Source organism: Eucalyptus grandis, chromosome 11 (assembly GCF_016545825.1).
Source record: "Eucalyptus grandis isolate ANBG69807.140 chromosome 11, ASM1654582v1, whole genome shotgun sequence".
Lineage (NCBI taxonomy): Eukaryota > Viridiplantae > Streptophyta > Magnoliopsida > Myrtales > Myrtaceae > Eucalyptus > Eucalyptus grandis.
In genome coordinates this window covers 33,281,877-33,295,251 of record NC_052622.1, presented here as the reverse complement: position 1 = coordinate 33,295,251, position 13,375 = coordinate 33,281,877, and the positions used below count along the sequence as shown (strand labels likewise).

The following is a 13,375-nucleotide window of genomic DNA, read 5'->3' as shown; positions in this document are numbered from 1 at the left end:
AGAGGGAAACTAACGGAATCTCGACATTCAGGAAACGGTATGAGAGTCGAAGGTTCCATCCAACATGAAACATCTCCTTTAGCAAAAGAGATTTGCGGTCTGGAAATAAGTGCTTGGACGTCGGGACATGGAGTGCGTAAATTGGCCACCATTATCGTCTGCTAAATGTTTGGATAATTAGTAATATATTGTTAGGTGATTGACGTTGAACGGGTGCCCCTCCTAATCTTAGAATTTGTACGATCACACGTGGTTAATTAGTGGGTCTTTGGTCTTGATGGTAAGGCTGAGTTGCAACATACCATGCGCGAGGTTTTATTTGATGAATCGCGTAGCTTAACATCAAGTTCTATGTTTCAAAATATTTAGATGTTAAACCACATTTTCATCTAACGGTTTAAGTTTTTAAAATAGTTGATAAAAGTCTCATAAAATTACAAATTGTATCGGATTATGAGGTCTTGATTTAAAATTTTTCTAGACCTCTATTTGTCTTCTCAATTGCTTATTTCCACCCTACGCATGAGGGGTAATAGATTATTCAAATAAAAGCTAAAAGCTTGTGTGCAACTTTAACGGGGCTTTACAAATACGTTTTCCCCAAAGTCTCCTAATCGCGCGGGTTTCAAAAGTAAAGATACAATTCAATGAGTCACGACGAAGGGCCCAAGGGCACGCGAGAATAACCAAGTAGAGAAAAGAGACCTCCAAACGAGGATGTAGTTAGGCAAGATCTCAATCGGACTGGGACTGTCCACATCTTCATGATTCGTGCCTACCTTTGAAGGAACGGCCGTCTCCGTACGTGCATTCTCGTGTCCAACCTTGTTGTATACGAAGATCTATGCGGCAGGACAACGAGCAGCACACCAATGTGCTTAGGTTTGGGTCTTTTCCTTTTCCTTTTAGTTGCCGATAATGCGTTGCTTTCTGGTTGCGCGCTCATTGGATCATATCCGAAGCAACTCTCCGAATTGGTTCTATGAGAAAAGAGTTCGGTACAAACAGGGCTTTCCTATGTACGAACTTCGTCAAAATGTCCATCTTTGTAAACCACCAATACAAAACTTGATTGAAGAAAGTTTTCTCCGCCGAGGGTGGAAGAAAATATCGCCCAAGCAAGATAGTAATCGTTCCAAGCCCCTTGTGTTTATCATTGTAAACCGAGTCAAAGTTACCCGTGAGTACGTAGCTCGGGCCTTGGTTCGATGATATATTACTCGATCAAATCAACTTGTTTGATCTAGAGTCGAGCTCAATCTGCTTGAATTTCATATCGAGTCAAGCTCAAGCTTGCAATTATAATTGTGATAAAATCAAACATAGAGTTCCTTGAAGTTACAAAGTGTATCCACACACAACGAAAATCCAAGGAAGATATTTGGGCTTTATGAAGCTCTAGAAGATCGAATTTCTTTAAGCTCAAGCCGAGCTTGGTAAAACTTTATTACGTGATCGAGCTCAAGTCAAGTTTCGAGCACCTGACCAACGTGCCCTTCAATAAATTACACATTTCCAAGATCTTTTTCCCAACATTAAAAAATGCCGTCCATTTTCACTCAAATATTGTCAAAAGTGGTGTCGGAAAGACTTTTGGCGGCTTATGTGCACTAAATAGTGCAAGATATGTTATTTAAGGCCATCTAGCCAGTTATTAATGCCATCAATTAAGTCATTAAATCGCTATGACCACCAATAAGGGAAAGGCTGGAAATAAAATGCTGGGGGCACAAGAACTCTGCTGTAGACTGCAGTGGTGACTCAACCCAAAAGCGTCGCTCGACTCGATTGGCACCCGAGTGCCTGACCAAACTATTGAAGTTTCACATACTGATGAGTAGATAATGAAGAAAATTATTCACATAAGTAACTAATCAATTAAGAAGAATCGGATTCATATATGAATATAAAACACCGAGATCAATAAGTATAGTGGAATTAAAGCGTACCTGTTTAAGCTATTACTTTACTTGAAGAAAAATAGATTACTCTAATACCTAGACATTTATTGGGATGCTAGATCTTCCTCTCGAAGACCTATTTCAGTATAGTAGCTTTCAATGGGATTAAAGCAACCGATACCCTTTTATAAGCTAGAGAGGGAATCTAGCAAATCCTAATCAAAAGTGTGTCAATTGAGCCATTCCTATTACGGGCTTCAGTTAAACACAATTGCCTACACTTTGTTGTTCAATTAAGCCCATTATTAATAGATGCCAAAACTCAATTCAATAAAATCACTCTAGCGTTTAACAAATATTGGAATATCCATTAACCCGATTATTTAAAATAGAAAATTAATTAATTAATGTAAGCCCATATTATAAAAAATTTCTAAGAGATAATAGATATTGCCTCAATGTTACGAAGCTATGTCATCCTTAAAGAAGTGCAACGGGCTAGAACGAGAGGCTCGGATGGAAGTTGTGCCAAGCTTTTGAATATGGTAATCTCATGCCAGATGATATGACTCCTCCGCTAACACAGAACCCGTATCCATTTGACTTTTATTGAAACGTCCCTCATTGAACGACGCCGACGATGATATGGTTGTTTATTAGCTTTCCGAAAGGTGGGCTTCTCTGCTTTTAAAGGAGGTAGATCACGACAGGCATCTTTCACGGCCAATTTCGATTTAGGTCACGAATCATGATCTTCATATGTGAATCACGGCAAACTTGATATTTCTTTTCGAAATATGGATCCAAGAGATAGTAGAATGAGTTCATTTATGACAGGAACGAGACAAGGAAGATTTTAATTACTAGAAAAGACATTGCAATTCTAGAGCACTTATGCACGTGGTGTTAATCTCCACTTGCATATACAAGTTATGACGCGTGCATTAACAACATAGAAGAAAGAACTTAATTAGCTTACTAGCTACTTGAAAGACAACAGCAGAGACATATGCTGCGACTTAACCCGGGTCAAACTTCACATGAACCATTTGCAACTGGTCTATTATTGGAAGCTTCCAAGCTTATCTCACCCTCGTATACATCGTCTTTCCTCTCCTTGATCTCATCAACGTCGATGATGCTATCGTTAAAGGCGATATTGCGACTTTAAGCATCGGCAATCGGCGTTGCACCATCGAAATAATCGGGTTCCTCCAAAACCATCACATTCCTCTTCCTATATATCAGATAGAGTCCCATCCGAAGCACTCCAAGGATAAACCCCAATACGTTTGGAACCTATGTAAATGATCATACATATGTTAATGATTGTATATGAGAAATAAAGCGACCGTAGTCTCCATGACACACTTTTTTCTCTGGGTAATAGAAAACTCTTTTTAGCATAATTTCTAGTATTTGTTGAAAGTCGATGCGTACGGTGACGTGGATATCCTTGAGAGATATACCATATAGGAGCCAAGTTACATCGCTGAGCGTGGGGAAAAATGAGAGAGAGAAGGGCATGAACTCTACGCTTTTGGTGCGTATCACTGTTCTCCGTGCAATATTCGTCGAAAATAATTGTCATGCAAAACTTGTCTCACATAACTCAGTAGTGCATCAAGGAAAGTATAACTAGGGAAAAGTAAAAGGTAAGAAATCAAGAGTTATTCCAATTATTCACCACACTTAAAGGAGCTGTGAAAACGATGATGGAGAATCCAACACAAAGCCACCCAAGAAGTTGGACCCTGGTTGATCCTTTTGTTAATTAAAAGGATGAGGAGAAAGGAACAAAACCCTCCAAAGCCCATCACTATCTACTTCATTGTACAAACTTGCATGCACGTGTTATAGGTCGATTGATTCCGATGATTCCTATCTGTGCGGCCTTAAGATTTGATCCCAAGTTAGCCTTACACATGTACACAGCTCACAAGAACAAAGCATGAGAGTGAAGCTCAAATTATATTAGCTTGTGAACAAGAGTGTACAAGTGAGGGGAAAGGGTCCCCTGTTTATACAAGTATGGGCTGATTCTAGCTGTTGATCCTCTTCGATCCAACGGTCGTATTTGAATATATACAATCATTATAAGGTTGCACCAGAAGCTCAAGAGGCCCTAGGCCATGGGTGAACTCAAGGGATGTTTGCCATGGGTCTACAGGGTCAGTTTGTGGGAATTGAAGGGTCACCTGACACGAGGAAGCCGAATGGTCGCTAGCTTCTTCTTGCGTTGCTCATAAGCCGGCTCTATTGCTCATGGGTTGTTTGTGGGCGCTTGTGGGCTTGTCATTGTGTGGGACATGACCCTTCATTTGGACGTCTTGGATCATGCTCGTCCTTGGGCTGTGTCGATCTCCCCCATCTATTCGAATGACACCCTTGTCACTTTTTGGCATGGAATGCGTCGATGTGTTTCTTGAACTGTAAAGAGTCTCGGATGGTTCCCAACTTGTTTCACTCTCTAGAACACCTTTCCATTTAGGGTGAGCAGTTCCCGGTTCCGGTTCGGTTCCATCTGGAACTTGGAACCTACCATCAGGTATAGGTTTGATGCGGGAGCATCCAACGTAGCTCCATGGACCAACTCGGAACCATCGATGCTTATCCAAGCCAATAAAGAAGTTGGGCATTATGTGCTTCGATGGATCATTTTGAATGAATAATGTTAATTACTTTGTGGTATATCAATAGGTATCATTAGGAGGCCATTTTTGATGTCCCGTATGACCAATTGAAGAAGCTTCAGAAGGATTATTTTCTGGTCAAGGGAAGAGGTCGAATTTTGCGAAGGCTAGAGGTTCACGGAAAGCTAACGGTTCGAGAATGTGGAAGGCCGAAGATTAAATGGCATTTAGTTCCCGTGATAGTAAAGGCTTTTTATTATGGCATTTAGTTCCCGTGATAGTAAAGGCTTTTATTAAGTTCCTAGCCGTTTTTATGCAGTCCAAGAGTCGAACATTTCAGTTTCTAGGCTATTAAGGTCTGTTTTTAATATGTATTAAGGTTAAAATCCTCCTATAAAGAGGGGAAAACTATCCAATGTAGGAGATACGAATTTCATGAATGAAAATGGTGAGATTTCCTCTGCTTGAGTGAACTCCTTTGGAGAGTGGATAACTCCTTTCGGTTTCTTTATCCTTGGAGCGTAGATCACTCCTTGGTGGTGAGCCAAGAAGCCCTTTATCCTTGGCTGGTGGAATCTCTAGGCCTTGGTGGTGAGCTTCTCCTATCCCGAAGTGCTTTATCCTTGGCTGGTGGAAGCTTTAGGCCTTGGTGGTGAGCTTCGAGATCTCGATCCACATCCTCGGTTGGTGGCGTGGCCTTTATACCTTGGGAGGAGATCGTTCTATCTTTTCTTATTCCTCTTTGTTTCTTTACCGTACACACTAGTCCATAGACTTAACCACAAAAATCCCTTCAAAAAAATCCCCGTTCTTGAATCACTCACCCCATCACGCATCAAAATATTGGTATCAGAGCTCAAGGTTCAACTCATTTGAGTGATTCCTTTCTTTCTTTTGTTACAAATTCCTTATGGATGAACAAGTTCCTAGAGGCTTGACTCTGGAGCAAGCGCACAACGAAAGGCGAGATCGTGCAATCCAAAATCTTCAACAACAAATGGAGCGAGTCCTCAATCTTCTAGAGAATCCGGCGAGACAAGGACAACCAGCAAGGCGTCCCAACGAACGGAATCGACGTGACGATTCCGAATCTCGTCAAAATTCTGATGGCGATTCCGAGTCCACTGGAGACAACCGAACGATTCTGCACTCTAGCGATTCTGAATCTCCAATTCGAAGACGAAGACGGAGAGGGAGGCATAAGGAGGATGAAAGAGACATTAAAGTGGAGATCCCTGAGTTTGACGGTAATCTTAATCCCGACGACTTTGTGGATTGGCTATACAAAATCGAACGAATTTTTGACTTCAAATCCTATTCGGATGAGAAGAAATGTAAGGTTGCTGTCCTAAAGCTGACCAAATATGCTTCTCTATGGTGGGAGAATCTAAAGCATCAACGAGCAAGGGAAGGAAAAGGCCGAATCAAGTCTTGGGAAAAACTCAAGAAGTTGATGAAGAAGAGGTTCTTGCCCGACAACTATAAGCAAGATCTCTTCCTCAAACTGAACTCCCTAAGACAACATGGGATGAGCGTTGAAGAATACATTCGTGAGTTTGAACAACTCAAAATGAGGAGTGAAATTCCAGATTTTCCCGAGCAAACCATCGCTCGTTTTCTTGGCGGCATGAATCGAGAAATTGCTGATATGGTTGAACTTCAACCGTATTGGTCCTTTGAAGACGTATGCAAGTTAGCCATAAAAGTCAAAAAACAATTGAAGAGCAAGAGGTTTTCCTCCAAACCTCAACAAAGGCGACATCCTATTTTAAGGGTGCTTCGTCAAGCAAGGGCGAGAGTACGTCGACAAAGACAAAGGCAAGGGAAAGAATGCAGAGCCTTCTAAAGAAGTCCAAAAGAAGTTTGAAGGTGATGCAAGGAAATGCTTTAAGTGCCATGGTTTTGGGCATTTACAAGCAAATTGTCCAAATCGGAGAGTTATGACTCTTCAAGAAATTGAGGAGATCAATTCGGCACTTCAAGAGGCTGACAATGAAGACCAAAATATTTCTGAATCAGATCGGGAAGAAGAAGTTGTGGAGAAAGCTGATGATGGTGAGCTGTTGATCATCCGAAGAGCCTTACCTGTTGAAGTTTCTCCAAATAAAGAGCAAAGGGAGAATATATTTCACACGCGTTGCACTATTAATGAAAAGGTGTGTTCGGTGATCATCGATGGTGGGAGCTGCACCAATGTTGCTTCGACAACTCTTGTCGACAAGTTGAAGCTTCCAACAACGAAACATCCTCAACCATACAAGCTCCAATGGCTCAATCAAGGGAATGAACTCAAGGTAACCAAACACATTCTTATAGCATTTTCGATTGGGCAGAACTATCAAGATGAGGTTGTATGCGATGTGATTCCTATGGAGGCATGCCACTTGTTATTGGGTAGACCGTGGCAATTTGATATAAATGCTATGCATGATGGTCGGAAAAACACATACTCTTTTCATAAGGAACAAAATGCATTACTCTTTTACCATTGAGTCCTTATTCGATACATAATAATCAACCTGGGAGGGAAACACTTGTAAGGAAAATATGTTCTTGAGTGAGACACGGGTTGAGAGAGCCATTAGCAAACAAAAGAATGTTTTTGCTTTGCTTGTGGTCGAGAAAAAGAGTGAGATAGAGCGACCCATACATCCAAAAATGCATTGCTTGTTGAAAGAATTTGCAGATGTGTTTCCGGAGGATTTGCCACTTGGATTACCTCCCATAAGAGGTATTGAGCATCAAATTGATTTGATCCCCGGTGCTCCGCTACCAAACAAGCCAGCTTATCGATGCAATCCGGAGGATACAAAGGAGTTGCATAGACAAGTCGATGAACTTATCCTCAAAGGATACGTTCGAGAAAGCATGAGTCCTTGTTCTGTTCCGGCTCTACTTGTACCTAAGAAGGATGGTACATATCGAATGGTGTTGATAGTCGGGCCATCAACAACATCACCATTAAGTATAGGTACCCTATACCTAGACTTGATGATATGCTTGACGAATTATATGGTTCTTCTGTGTTTTCAAAAATAGATTTGCGGAGTGGTTATCATCAAATCAGAATGCGAGAAGGAGATGAATGGAAGACGGCTTTCAAAACCAAGGGAGGCCTTTATGAGTGGTTGGTTATGCCATTCGGATTATCTAATGCACCGAGTACCTTCATGAGACTTATGAACGAGGTTCTTCGTTCTTTTATTGGTCGATTTGTCGTTGTTTATTTCGATGATATTCTTGTTTATAACAAGAACGAGGAGGAGCATATCTCTCATTTAAAACAGGTCTTTAATGTTTTGAGAGAACGAAAACTATATGCTAAAATGGAGAAATGTGAGTTCTTCTCTCCAAGCATTGTGTTTCTTGGTTATGTGGTTTCTAAAGATGGAATCTCTATTGATCAAACCAAGGTGGAAGCTATGAAGACTTGGCCGATTCAAGTCCATTTCGATGTAAGAAGCTTTCATGGACTTGTTTCTTTCTATCGACGTTTTGTCAAAAACTTTAGTACCGTCATGGCTCCTATAACTGAATGCCTGAAGAATGGTGCTTTTGAATGGACAAAGGCTGCTCAAAACGCTTTTGACATAATCAAGCAGAAACTTTGTGAGTCCCCTATTCTTGCACTTCCTGATTTTGATAAAGTATTTGAAGTTGAGTGTGATGCAAGTGGAGTTGGTATTGGTGCTGTTCTAGTGCAAGCACAAAACCATTGGCATATTTCAGCGAGAAATTATCTGATTCCAAGAGGAATTATTCAACTTATGACAAAGAGTTCTATGCCATTGTTCGAGCTCTTGATCATTGGAGTCATTATTTGAGGCCAAAGCAATTTGTCCTTCATTCCCGATCATGAGGCGCTTAAGTTTATTAGTGGCCAACGCAAACTTAATTCGAGACATGCAAAATGGGTAGAATTTCTTCAATCCTTTTCTTTCGTCTCAAAATATAAACCGGGGCACACTAATGTTGTAGCAGATGCTTTATCGAGAAGATATTCTATGCTTGCGGTTTTGGACTCTAGGATTCTCGGATTTCAATCAATGAAAGAACTTTATTCTGAAGATGCGGAATTCTCCTCTATCATCAACAATTGCAAGCAGGGAGTTCAAGGTATATATTCTTTGCAAGATGGGTTTCTTTTTAAAGGAAATCAATTATGTGTGCCGAAGAGTTCTTTTCGCGAATTGTTGATTCGAGAAGCGCATGGTGGAGGATTGGCTGGTCATTTTGGTATTAACAAAACTCTTGAGGTTCTTCAAGAGCATTTCTATTGGCCAAAGATGAGTGGAGATGTGCATGCTATCATCTCAAGGTGTGCAACTTGTCAAAGATCAAAAAGCCATTTCCATCAAGGTTTGTATACTCCACTTCCGGTACCATTGCAGCCCTGGGAAGATGTTAGCATGGATTTCATTGTGGCTCTACCAAGAACTCAAAGAGGAAAAGATGCTATCATGGTGGTCGTCGATTGGTTCTCTAAAATGGCTCATTTCGTGCCATGTCACAAGACCAATGATGCATCTCATATTGCTGAATTATATTTCAAAGAGATTATCCGCATTCATGGAGTACCAAAGACCATTGTGTCGGATCGTGATTCCAAGTTCTTAAGCCACTTTTGGAGGACTCTATGGAGAATGCTTGGTACAAGACTCTTATTCAGCACAGCTTGTCATCCCCAAACGGATGGCCAAACGGAGGTAACAAATCGTACTCTAACCACTCTTCTTCGTGGTATGGTGAGTAAATCGTTGAAAGATTGGGATTTAAAGCTTGCGCATGCTGAATTTGCTTACAATCGATCACCAAGTTATACTACTGGTCGATCGCCATTTGAAGTTGTGTATGGAATTAATCCTCTCACACCCATTGATTTGATTCCAATTCCGTCTAACTCTCAAGTGAGCTTTGATGGCAAGAAAAGAGCTGAATCAATGAAGAAGCTCCATGAGCAGATTCGATCCAACATTGAAAAGGCCAACGAATCTTACAAGAAGAAAGCTAATCAACATCGCAAGAAGACTCAATTTCAACTGGGCGATCTTGTATGGCTTCACTTGAGGAAGGAGAGATTTCCATTTCGTCGAAAGAACAAGCTCATGCCTAGAGCTGACGGTCCATTTAAAGTTATTCAGCGAATTGGTGACAATGCTTACAAGATTGACCTTCCAGGAGAGTTTGCAGTTTCGGCAACCTTCAACGTGGGAGACCTTTCTCCTTACTTGGAGGATGAAAACCTTCTAGATTTGAGGACAAATCTCAAACAACCTGGGGAGGATGATGCGGGAGCATCCAACGTAGCTCCATGGACCAACTCGGAACCATCGATGCTTATCCAAGCCAATAAAGAAGTTGGGCATTATGTGCTTCGATGGATCATTTTGAATGAATAATGTTAATTACTTTGTGGTATATCAATAGGTATCATTGAGAGGCCATTTTAGATGTCCTGTATGACCAATTGAAGAAGCTTCAAGGATTATTTTCTGGTCAAGGGAAGAGCTCGAATTTTGGGAAGGCTAGAGGTTCACGGAAAGCTAACGGTTCGAGAATGTGGAAGGCCGAAGATTAAATGGCATTTAGTTCCCGTGATAGTAAAGGCTTTTTATTATGGCATTTAGTTCCCGTGATAGTAAAGGCTTTTATTAAGTTCCTAGCCATTTTTATGCAGTCCAAGAGTCGAACGTTTCAGTTTCTAGGCTATTAAGGTCTGTTTTTAATATGTATTAAGGTTAAAATCCTCCTATAAAGAGGGGAAAACTATCCAATGTAGGAGATACGAATTTCATGAATGAAAATGGTGAGATTTCCTCTGCTTGAGTGAACTCCTTTGGAGAGTGGATAACTCCTTTCGGTTTCTTTATCCTTGGAGCGTAGATCACTCCTTGGTGGTGAGCCAAGAAGCCCTTTATCCTTGGCTGGTGGAATCTCTAGGCCTTGGTGGTGAGCTTCTCCTATCCCGAAGTGCTTTATCCTTGGCTGGTGGAAGCTTTAGGCCTTGGTGGTGAGCTTCGTAGATCTCGATCCACATCCTCGGTTGGTGGCGTGGCCTTTATACCTTGGGAGGAGATCGTTCTATTTTTTCTTATTCCTCTTTGTTTCTTTACCGTACACACTAGTCCATAGACTTAACCACAAAAATCCCTTCAAAAAAATCCCCGTTCTTGAATCACTCACCCCATCACGCATCAAGGTTCCTCATTTTTTGAAACCTGGAACCTACTCTGTCACAGGTTCCAGGGTCGATTCTAGGTTCCAATAGGTTTTTTTTTTTTTTTTTTTTTTTTCATTTTCAAATTTGAACTATAACGAAGAAGGAAAGAGACAAATCAAAGCTTCTATGTCAGCTCAAGCCAAGATCAGAAAAAGGATGGCAACTTAGCCACTTTTGTTGTGACAATTGACAAACACAAGAAAATCACTGATGCAAGCAACAAGGAATGCTAACTACTGTCCTCCTGCAGAATAATTTAAGCATTGAAGGCTAATGAGCACAAGTGTAAAACATTCAAATAGCAAGGGGAAAATTCAGCAATGGCAAACAGATTAGTTACAAGTCATGTAATAAGATATTTTCTGGACTTTTTTTTCCCATAGAGAAATTAAGGTAAGGCCAAAAATAACATCTTAACGAACAAATTGGAGCACAAGCTGACTCACCATTTGGCAAAACAAACACCTTTCTTGTAGTATTCAGCAGACCTTGAAGCCAATCCATCCAAGCCTTGGCACCAGGATTCATTATTGGATCCAGGAAGAGGAACCAAACCCTTTGGACAAAGAGAGTGTACCGATGATAAGCACATTGACAATGACAGTTTCTATTTGACGCATAGACATTCAGGAAGGGCCCCTCAAAGCAAACCTTGTCAACTTTAATACTTGGAACAATTTTCTCCTCACGCAAGCAGTCAACAAATTTCTTCCCATCTGTTGTCGATTGGTAAAGTGTCTCCTCAAACAAAATGGCACCAAAGATGTATTCACCCAGACCAGGCGTGGTCAACAGAAGTTGTCTATAAGCTTGACAATTGACCTCAGTATTGTCCAACCCGATGGATGCTAACCTTTTCCCACAGGTTGCATTTGACTCATCAATGCCAAGGATACCACGACCAGAGATATAATGGATTTCTATGCATAATGAACCAAGAAAAAGCTCACCGGACTGGTAGAATATGTTCACAAACATCTACTTTCAATAAAATCCCACTGTGAGTAGATGATGTTTGAACTCTTAACTTGGGGAAAGAATTACTTGACAGTCTCTCTCTCCCTCTCTTACATAGACTAACAACAGTTGTAATTTATTACAAGATCAGATAAAGGGAAAAATGTTTCGGTAATGCACTACTACTCATCGGACATAAGAATATATTATATGTTCAGATGACAAAAATATGAAGCTGCATTGCCAGAAGACAATAATGATAGCAAAACTCAATCTCATAATTCCAAAATAACAGGGACCAAATAGGATAACATGAGAGAACACTTATGATTAGAAGCTTATGAAATTTAAAACTATGAGGTACGCCACCTCAGGGGAAGACAGAAGGAATTTGAAACACCCCACAGAGTTGGCTGTTTTGGGCCAAAGTACGAGAAATCCAGCATAACAGGCATTCGTAAACACAAAAAAATCCTCGCTTTTCAGAACCCTTTTGGGTACTAGTACCAAGATGCTTAATCACGAAACATGGTACCAAGAACCAGCATCTAAAACTCACAATCATTGAATCAATCACTACACAAACTACTAGAAGTGATCCTATCCAAAAAGGAAGTTCCGAATCAAGCAAAATCGAGCAACCCAGCAACATAAGAGCCAAATTGAAGAGAGAAGCGAACCTCGAGGCGAGATGTGAGGACACACACTTGTATCACTTGCTGGCGTTCAAGAACGAGCCTCTGGGCTTATCGAGAACCGCGGCGTACACCTTGATGTCGTCCTTCATGAGTTGATCTCTGCCATCGACAACAACGCCGATAAACATCCCAAACAAGCAAGGGGGCCCAAGATACCAAATCGACCGATTGATCCCTCGCACGAAGAACCGAGAGAGAGAGAGAGAGAGAGAGAGAGAGAGAGAGAGAGAGAGAGTTGAAGCGTTACCCGGAGATGTGGGTCTTGCCGGAGAGAAACTCGTTGAGGGACTTGAGGCCCGAGTCCGTGTGGAGATCCAAGAAGGGGATCGCTCAATTCATCGAGAAACTCGTCGACGGCAAGTAGCGTGAGGCAGGAATGGGAGAGGAAAGAGAACTGTGAAGCGTGAATTGAAAAGTGAGAAGGGTAAACGTAAAATTAATTTAGGCGTTTTTGTGGAACCTTACCGGTTCTTGGTTCCTAGAAAAAGGGAACTGGGAACCGGAACCGGTTTCTTTAGAACCGGTAACCGAACCGGACCCTCTAGTGCGATTCCTCGGTTCCCGGTTCTACACGGGAATCATGCTCACCCCTACTTCCATTGGACCAGGTATTCCTTCTTGGGCATCCAATACCTCTTCAAGATGACTCGGTCCACCATGATGTACTCAACGTTTTGATTGTTCTAGGTTTTTGCCCCAAGGGGTGCCGTTGTGATTCCCCTCGGCCTAGGTCTTTCTTATCTACATAGAATGTTTGAGCATATTCACATGGAACATTGGATGTACCTTGAGTTTGGATGGCAAATCCAGCTTGTATGCAACTTTTCCGATCCGTTGCAACACTAAAAAAGGACCTTTATAGCAATGGATTAGTCCTTATGCACGTCTTGATATTGGAGGACCAAATGTAACTTGACTAGCACTAGGTTACTGACTTGGAATTCCATGTCCCGTCGCTTTTTGTCA

General features: G+C 41.3%; 1 long non-coding RNA gene across 2 annotated transcripts; it reads right to left on the bottom strand.

The window, feature by feature from the left end:
- Positions 1-10,831: 10,831 nt before the first annotated feature.
- LOC104426124 lies at positions 10,832-12,806 on the bottom strand. 2 transcript variants are annotated; one of them, XR_721772.3, is made up of 5 exons: positions 12,657-12,806; positions 12,392-12,508; positions 11,406-11,674; positions 11,201-11,310; positions 10,832-10,998 (listed from the first exon to the last, which is right to left on the bottom strand). It is a non-coding gene; the product is annotated as an uncharacterized LOC104426124 (long non-coding RNA). The 2 variants fall into 2 exon arrangements; XR_005547724.1 differs by having other exon boundaries at positions 11,220-11,310; positions 12,657-12,805.
- Positions 12,807-13,375: the final 569 nt, after the last annotated feature.